Source organism: Triticum urartu, chromosome 7 (genome assembly GCF_003073215.2).
Source record: "Triticum urartu cultivar G1812 chromosome 7, Tu2.1, whole genome shotgun sequence".
Taxonomy (NCBI): domain Eukaryota; kingdom Viridiplantae; phylum Streptophyta; class Magnoliopsida; order Poales; family Poaceae; genus Triticum; species Triticum urartu.
In genome coordinates this window covers 214,841,813-214,851,156 of record NC_053028.1, presented here as the reverse complement: position 1 = coordinate 214,851,156, position 9,344 = coordinate 214,841,813, and positions in this window count along the sequence as shown.

Sequence of the window (9,344 nt, the reverse complement as noted above, 5' to 3'; positions counted from 1 at the left end):
TCTTATATTGATCTTGCTATGTTACTACTGCTATCGTTACTATTGCACTTGCTACAAAACTACTGCTATCAGTGTTACTGTTACCGTTACTGCTGCTACTATCAGCAAAACTATCATATTACTTTGCTGCTGATCACGTTGTTGCATACAATTAATCTCCAGGTGTGGTTGAATTGACAACTCAGTTGCTAATACCTTCAAATATTCTTTGGCTCCCCTTGTGTCGAATCTATAAATTTGGGTTGAATACTCTACCCTCGAAAACTGTTGCGATCCCCTATACTTGTCGGTTATCAAGATCTTTTTCTAGCGCCGTTGCCGGGGAGCATAGCTATATTTTTTGAGTCACTTGGGATTATTATCAATTTATCATTATGAAGAATCTAAAGGATGCTAAGAATAAGATTTTTCCCTCAAAGACGAGGGGAGGTAAGGAACTACCATCTAGTTCTGCTTTAGATTCACCTTTTGTTATAAGTAAACTTGCAACACCATCACATGCTATCAATTCTGATATGTCGCAAGTTATTGATGATGCTACTTCTGCTATGGATAATGTTTATGATGATGCTAGTACCTTGCTTGATAATGATGATGTGCCACTTGGTGAATTTCTTGATAAACAAATTGCTAGAGTAATACAACATGATGTTGTTGAATCTAATGATGAGCTTGAAACTGAATCTCCTGAAACACCTGCTAGAATTAGGCTTCCTAGATATGAATTGCCTAAGTTACCGGAAGGTTATGTTATGAATGAGGAGACAACTAGAGACATTCTTGCTTGTAAGGATAGAGATGATTTAGAGAAATTACTATGCAAGCATAAAGAAAAATCTCTGAATGCTAGAATGAAATATGATCCTAAGTTTGCTACTTCATATATCTTTATTGATGATAAGATTATGAATTTTCTATCGACCCAGAGTTAATTACTCTGGTTGAATCTAATCCTTTCCATGGTTATGAAACTGAAACTGTTGTGGCACATCTTATTAAGTTGAATGACATAGCAACCCTTTTTACTCATGATGAGAAAACTCGCTATTACTTTATTCTCAAATTATTTCCTTTCTCATTAAATGGTGATGCTAAAGCTTGGTACAATACTCTTGCTCCTGGTTGCGTGCGTAGTCCCCAGGATATGATTTATTACTTCTCGGAAAAATATTTCCCTGCTCATAAGAAACAAGCTGCCTTGCAGGAAATATTTAACTTTGTGCAAATTAAAAAAGAGAGTCTCCTACAAGCTTGGGGGAGGCTTTGCCAATTACTTAATGCTTTGACTGATCATCCTCTTAAGAAAAATGAAATACTTGATATCTTCTATAATGGACTAACCGATGCTTCTAGGGATTTCTTAGATAGTTGTGTTGGTTGTGTTTTCACGGAATGAACTGTTGGACAAGCTGAGGAATTATTGAATAACATATTGAAAAATTATGATGATTGGACTCTTTCTGAACCACCGGCTAAACCCACTCCGAAGAAGAGGGGTATATTATATCTCAGTCCTGAAGATATGCAAGAGGCAAAGAAATCTATGAAGGAAAAAGGTATTAAAGTTGAGGATGTTATTACCTCCTATTGAAGAAATACATGGGCTTAATACACCACCATTTCCTAAGGTGATAGAGGTAAATTCTCTTATGAAGTTCAATGATAATGACAATCCTCATAATATGCACCCTAGCCAATGCCTTTATGAGTTTGAAAATTACATTAGAAAACAAGATCACTTCAATGCAAATGTTATGAAACAATTGAAATACAATTCTGATATGATTGCTCGCTTGAGTGACTTGCTATTTAGAATCTCAAATGATGTTAGAGGTGTTGGAAAGCATGCTTCTATGGTTCAAACTCAGTTAGAACAAGTTGCTAAATCTCAAAGAGAGTTGCTAGATGAAATGAATAATAATATACATGACTTTGCTGTTAGAGTTGCAACTAGAGGAGGTAAAATGACTCAGGAACCACTTTATCCCGAGGGACACCCAAAAAGAATTGAACAAGATTCACAAAGGAACAACACCACTGCACCTAGTTCTTCTAAAAAGAAAAAGAAAAAGAAAAATGATAGGACTTTGCATGCTCCTAGCGAACCTGAAATAGAAAAACCTCCTGACAATGATAATGAAGTTTATATCTCTGATGCTGAAATTCGGTCTGGTAATGAACATTCACCTAGTGATAATGAAAAACATAATGCTGATGTTCATGAAGACTCTCAACCAAGTAAAGAACCAGACAATGATGTTGAGATAGAACCACCTGTTGATCTTGATAACCCATAACCTAAGAATAAAAGGTATGATAAAAGTGACTTTGCGGCTAGAAAACATTGTAAAGAAAGAGAACCGCGGGTTCAAAAACCTATGCCTTTTCCACCTAAGTCAACTAAAAAGAAAGATGATGAAGAATTTGAACACTTTGCTAAAATGCTGAGGCCAGTCTTTTTGCGTACTCGCTTGACTGATATCTTGAAAATGCCTCCTTATGCAAAGTATATGAAGGACATCATCACTAATAAGAGAAAAATACTGGAAGCTGAAATGTCCACTATGCTTGCTAATTATACTTTTAAAGATGGAGTACCTAAAAAACTTGGAGATCCGGGAATACCAACTATACCTTGCTCTATCAAAAAGAATTATGTGAAAACTGCTTTATGTGATTTAGGAGCTGGTGTTAGTGTTATGCCTTTCTCTTTATATAAAAGACTTGATTTGAATAAACTCACACCTACTAAAATATCTTTGCAAATGGCTGACAAATCAACTGCCATACCTATCGGTATTTGTGAGGATGTGCCCGTTGTTGTTGCTAATGTTACTATTTTGACTGACTTTGTTATACTTAAGATGCCCGAGGACGACAACATGTCGATTATCCTTGGTAGACCCTTCTTGAATACTGCAGGGGCTGTTATTGATTGCAATAAAAGCAAGGTCACTTTTCATATCAATGGTAATGATCATACGATGCACTTTCCAAAGAAACAATTCCAAGTGAGTGGTATTAATGTTATCGAAAAATCTCCGACAATCACTATTGGAAGTTTTCAAATACCTCTACCTACTGCCAAAAAGAAATATGAAATGCTTATTATTGGGGACATTCATATCCCCATTGAGATAACTTAGTGATTTACGGAAGTTCTTCGGTTTCATGCTAATCTAAAGTGGTTGTTAATAAGAATGGAGGGATAAACTCAAGCAATATGATATAAACCCCATCTTTTTATCCTCGATGGCAACAATACAATACGTGCCTTGCTGCCCCTGCTGTCACTGGGAAAGGACACCGCAAGATTGAACCCAAAGCTAAGCACTTCTCCCATTGCAAGAAAGATGAATCTAGTAGGCCAAACTAAACCGATAATTCGAAGAGACTTGCAAAGATATCAAATCATGTATATAAGCATTCAGAGAAGAATCAAATAATATTCATAGATAATCAAGTTCATAAACCCACAATTCATCGGATCTCGGCAAACACACCGCAAAAGAGTTACATCGAATAGATCTCCAAGAAGATCGAGGAGAACTTTGTATTGAGATCCAAAGAGAGAGAAGAAGCCATCTAGCTAATAACTATGGACCCAAAGGTCTATGGTAAACTACTCACACATCATCGGAGAGGCTATGGTGTTGATGTAGAAGCCCTCCGTGATCGAATCCCCCTCCGGCGGAGCGCCGGAAAAGGCCCCAAGATGGGATCTCACGGGTACAGAAGGTTGCGGCGGTGGAAAAGGTGTTTTGTTGCTCCCCGAAGGTTTCAAGGTATAAGAGTATATATAGGCAAAAGAAGTAGGTTGGTGGAGCTGCGAGGGGCCCACGAGGGTGGGGGCGCTCCTGGCCCCCCTGGGTGCGCCACCCTACCTTGTGGCCGCCTCGCTGCTTCCTTGACGTCCACTCAAAGTCTCCTGGATCACGTTTGTTCCAAAAAAGATCCTCGCGAAGGTTTCATTCCGTTTGGATTCCGTTTAATATTCCTTTTCTGCGAAACACTGAAATAGGCAAAAAAACAATTTGCATTGGGCTTTCGGTTAATAGGTTAGTCCCAAAAATAATATAAAAAGGTATATTAAAGCCCATTAAACATCCAAAACATATAATATAATAGCATGGCACAATCAAAAATTATAGATACGTTGGAGACGTATCAAGCATCCCCAAGCTTAATTCCTGCTCGTCCTCGAGTAGGTAAATGATAAAAACAGAATTTTTGATGTGGAATGCTCCCTGACATAATTTTCAATGTAATTCTCTTTATTGTGGCATGAATGTTCAGATACAAAAGATTCAAGATAAAAGTTTAATATTGAAATAAAAAATAGTAATACTTTAAGCATGCTAACCAATCAATTATGTCTTATCAAAATAACATAGCCAAAGAAAGCTTATCCCTAATCATATAGTTTGGCCATGCTTCATTTCCGTCACACAAAATGCTCCCATCATGCATAACCCCGATGACAAGCCGAGCAATTGGTTCATACTTTTTAACACGCTTCGGCCTTTTCAACCCTTACGCAATACATGAGCGCAAGCCATGGATATAGCACTATAGGTGGAATAGCATATGATGATGGGGGTTATGTGAGAAGACAAAAAAAGAGAAAGTCTCACACTGACGCGGCTAATCAACGGGCTATGGAGATGCCCATCAATTGATGTCAATGCAAGGAGTAGGGATTGCCATGCAACAGATGCACTAGAGATATAAGTGTATGAAAGCTCATCTAAAGAAACTAAGTGGGTGTGCATCCAACTTGCTTGCTCACGAAGACCTAGGGCATTTTGAGGAAGCCCATCATTGGAATATACAAGCCAAGTTCTATAATGAAAAATTCCCACTAGTATATGACAGTGACAAAGTAAGAAATTCTCTATCATGAAGATCGTGGTGCTATTTTGAAGCACAAGTGTGGAAAAAGGATAGGAACATTGTCCCTTCTCTCTATTTCTCTCATTTTGTTTGGGCTTCTTTGGCCTGTTTTTTCATTTGGGCTTCTTTTACCTCTTTTTTTATTTTACAGTCTCCAACTTCTTTCCTCACCTGGGACAATGCTCTAATAATGATGATCATCACACTTTTATTTACTCGTAACTCAATGTTACAACTCGATACTAGAACAAAAATATGACTCTATGTGAATGCCTCCGGCAGTGTACCGGGATATGCGATGAATCAAGAGCGACATGTATGAAAGAATTATGAAAGTGGCTTTTCCACAAATACGATGTCAACTACATGATCATGCAAAGCAATATGACAATGATGGAGCGTGTCATAATAAACGGAATGGTGGAAAGTTGCATGGCAATATATCTCGGAATGACTATGGAAATGCCATAATAGGTAGGTATGGTGGCTGTTTTGAGGAAGATATAAGGAGGATTATGTGTGATAGAGAGTATCTTATCATGGGGTTTGGATGCACCGACGCAGTTTGCACCAACTCTCAAGGTGAGAAAGGGCAATGCACGGCACCGTAGAGGCTAGCAAATTGCGGAAAGTTAAGAGTGCGTATGATCCATGGACTCACATTAGTCATAAAGAACTCATATATTTATTGCAAAATTTTATTAGCCCTCAAAACAAAGTACTACTACGCATGCCTCTAGAGGGATAGATTGGTAGGAAAAGACCATCGCTCGTCCCCGACCGCCACTCATAAGGAAAGCACTCAAAGAACACCCCATGCTTCAAATTTGTCACACAACGTTTACCATACGTGCATGCTACGAGACTTGCCAACTTTAACACAAGTATTTCTCAATTTCTCAATTACCCAACTAGCATGACTCTAACATTACCACCTTTATATCTCAAAACATCTATCAAGTATCATAGTATTCAATGCACTCTATATGAAAGTTTTTATAATACCCATCTTGAATGCCAATCATATTAGGACTAATTTTATAGCCAAAGAAAATTACCATGCTGTTCTAAAAGACTCGCAAAATAATGTAAGTGAAGCATGAGAGATCAATAATTTCTACAAAATAAAACCACCACCGTGCTCTAAAAAATATAAGTGAAGCACTAGAGCAAAATTATCTAGCTCAAAAGATATAAGTGAAGCACATAGAGTATTCTAATAAATTCCGATTCATGTTTGTCTCTCCGAAAAGGTGTATACAACAAGGATGATTGTGGTAAACTAAAAAGAAAAGACTCAAATCATACAAGACGCTCCAAGCAAAACACATATCATGTGGTGAATAAAAATATAGCCTCAAGTAAAGTTACCGATAGACGAAGACAAAAGAGGGGATGCCCCGAGCTCAGGCTTTTGGTTGTCCTTGAATTTTACCTTGGGGTGCCTTGGGAATCCCCAAGATTAGGCTCTTGCCACTCCTTGTTCCAAAATCCATCAAATATTTACCCAAAAACTTGAAAACTTCACAACACAAAACTCAACAAAAAATCTCATGAGCTCCGTTAGTATAAGAAAACAAATCATCACCTTAAGGTACTGTAATGAACTCATTCTTTATTTATATTTGTGTTAAACCTACTGTATTCCAACTTCTCTATGGTTCATACCCCCCGATACTAGCCATATATTCATCAAAATAAGCAAACAACACACGAAAAATGGAATCTGTCAAAAACAGAACAATCTGTAGTAATCTGTAGGTTTAGAATACTTCTGTAACTCCAAAAATCCTGAGAAATTAGGACACGGTAAATAATTTGTATATTGACCTACTGCAGTTGGAATCAGTATTTTATCGCTCTCTGCTTAAAAATAAAAATTATTCTTGTGAGCGCATACTTTCTGGGTTTTTTTCAGCAAGATCAAGTAACAATCATCCAAGAAGATCCTAAAGGCTTTACTTGGCACAAACACTAATTAAAACATAAAAATCACAATCATAACAGAGGATAGATGATTTATTTATTACTAAACAGGAACAAAAGGCAAGAAACAAAAATAAAATTGGGTTGCCTCCCAACAAGCGCTATCGTTTAACGCCCCTAGCTAGGCATTGATAATTTCAATGATGCTCACATGAAAGACAAGAATTGAAGCACAAAGAGAGCATCATGAAACACGTGACAAACACATATAAGTCTAACATACTTCCTATGCATAGGCATCTTATAGGCAAACAAATTATCATAGCAAGCAAAAACTAGCATATGCAAAGAAACGGAAAGAAACGATAGCAATCTCAACATAACGAGAGGTAATTTAGTAACACGAAAATTTCTACAATCATATTTTCCTCTCTCATAATAATTACATGTGGGATCATAAGAAAATTAAACAAAATAGCTATCACATAAAATATTGTCAACATGATCCACATGCATGCGAAGTTGACACTCTTCCAAAATAGTGGGATTAACATTAACTAAAGTCATGACCTCTTCAAACCCACTTTTATCGAAAATTGCATAAGATTGAACATTCTCCAAATACGTGGAATCTAAAGTTGACACTCTTATAAACCCACTTTCAATATTGCAAACATTATTATCAATCTTATATTCATCATGGGGCTTAAATAAATTTTCAAGATCATAATAAAAATCACCCCAATCATGATCATTGCAACAAATAGTAGTCATAGAAAAACTAGCATCCCCAAGCTTGAGGTTTTGCATATCATTACCACAATTTTCATTAAGAGAACTTATAATAACATCATTACAATCATGCTTTTCATCGAAGGAACTATCAAGTATGGGTGCAATAGCAACGATCTCATGTTTAACATAAGGAACTATAGCAAACTCATCTTCATAAATATTGGCATCATGGCCACAAGAATAGCAAGAATCATGTTCATCAAGGGATATTTAAATCAAATCATCGGAATCATAATTATCTATAGATTCATGCTTATCATTATTTTCTTCCCAAGCAACAGTCATTCTTTCAATAAATTCTTTGACATAGACATTATGAGCATAGTTTTCATAGCAATGTTTAAGTATGTCAAAAATTTAAGATTTGTAGAGAGTAATATCATACTTTTCTATCAAAGAAGCAACTTCATAAGCACCCTTAGAAGCAACAAATTCTTCAATTTGTTCGATATCGTAGTAACTATAAACACCCTTTGCATAAGAAGATAAGATTTCATTATCATTAAACTGACATAGGTAGGGGAGGTGTTTTTTAGGGTTCTTAGAGCAACAAGTAAAATCATAAATTTCACAAAGATTCCAAGCATAACACAACAATCTGTTTATTTGATCCCATAAGAGTCTCCCTTTTTCAGAAAAACGGTGACGCACAAAATGAGCATGCTCATCTAAAGATTTCCCATCAACTAGGCTAGTTGGGGTTTCAGCACGAGCGCATAAGGATCGAAGATGATCCAAGTAGAACACTTTAAGTGGATCCACATCAATAGATTTTAGCAAGCAAAGATGCAAGCAAATAGAAGGTACATGGAAACACAAACAAAGATACATACGAGAAGAAGGCGAAGAAAAGGCAAAGGTGAAGTGGGGGAGAGTAAAACGAGAGGCAAATGGCAAATAATGTAATGCGAGGGATAAGAGTTTGTGATGGGTACTTGGTATGTCTTGACTTGGCGTAGATCTCCCCAGCAACAGCGCCAGAAATCCTTCTTGCTACCTCTTGAGCATGCATTGGTTTTCCCTTGAAGAGGAAAGGGTGATGCAGCAAAGTAGGATAAGTATTTCCCTCAGTTTTTGAGAACCAAGGTATCAATCCAGTAGGAGACTACACGCAAATCGCCTAGTACCTACACAAACAACTAAGAACCTTGCAACTGACACGATAAAGGGGTTGTCAATCCCTTCACGGCCACTTGCAGAAGTGAGATCTGATAAAGATAATAAGATAAATATTTTTGGTATTTTTGTGGTATAGATTGGAAAATAAAAATTGCAAAAATAAATAGTAAACTAAAATTGTAGATCGGAAACTTATATGATGTAAAGTAGACCCGGGGGCCATAGGTTTCACTAGTGGCTTCTCTCAAGATAGCATGTATTACGGTGGCTGAACAAATTACTGCCGAACAATTGATAGAAAAGCGCATAGTTATGATGATATCTAAGGCAATGATCATGAATATAGGCATCACGTCCGTGACAAGTAGACCAAAACGATTATGCATCTACTACTATTACTCCACACATCAACCGCTATCCAGCATGCATCTAGAGTATTAAGTTCATAAGAACGGAGTAACGCATTAGGCAAGATGACATGATGTAGAGGGATAAACTCAAGCAATATGATATAAACCCCATCTTTTTATCCTCGATGGCAACAATACAATACGTGCCTTACTGCCCCTGCTGTCACTGGGAAAGGACAACGCAAGATTGAACCCAAAGCT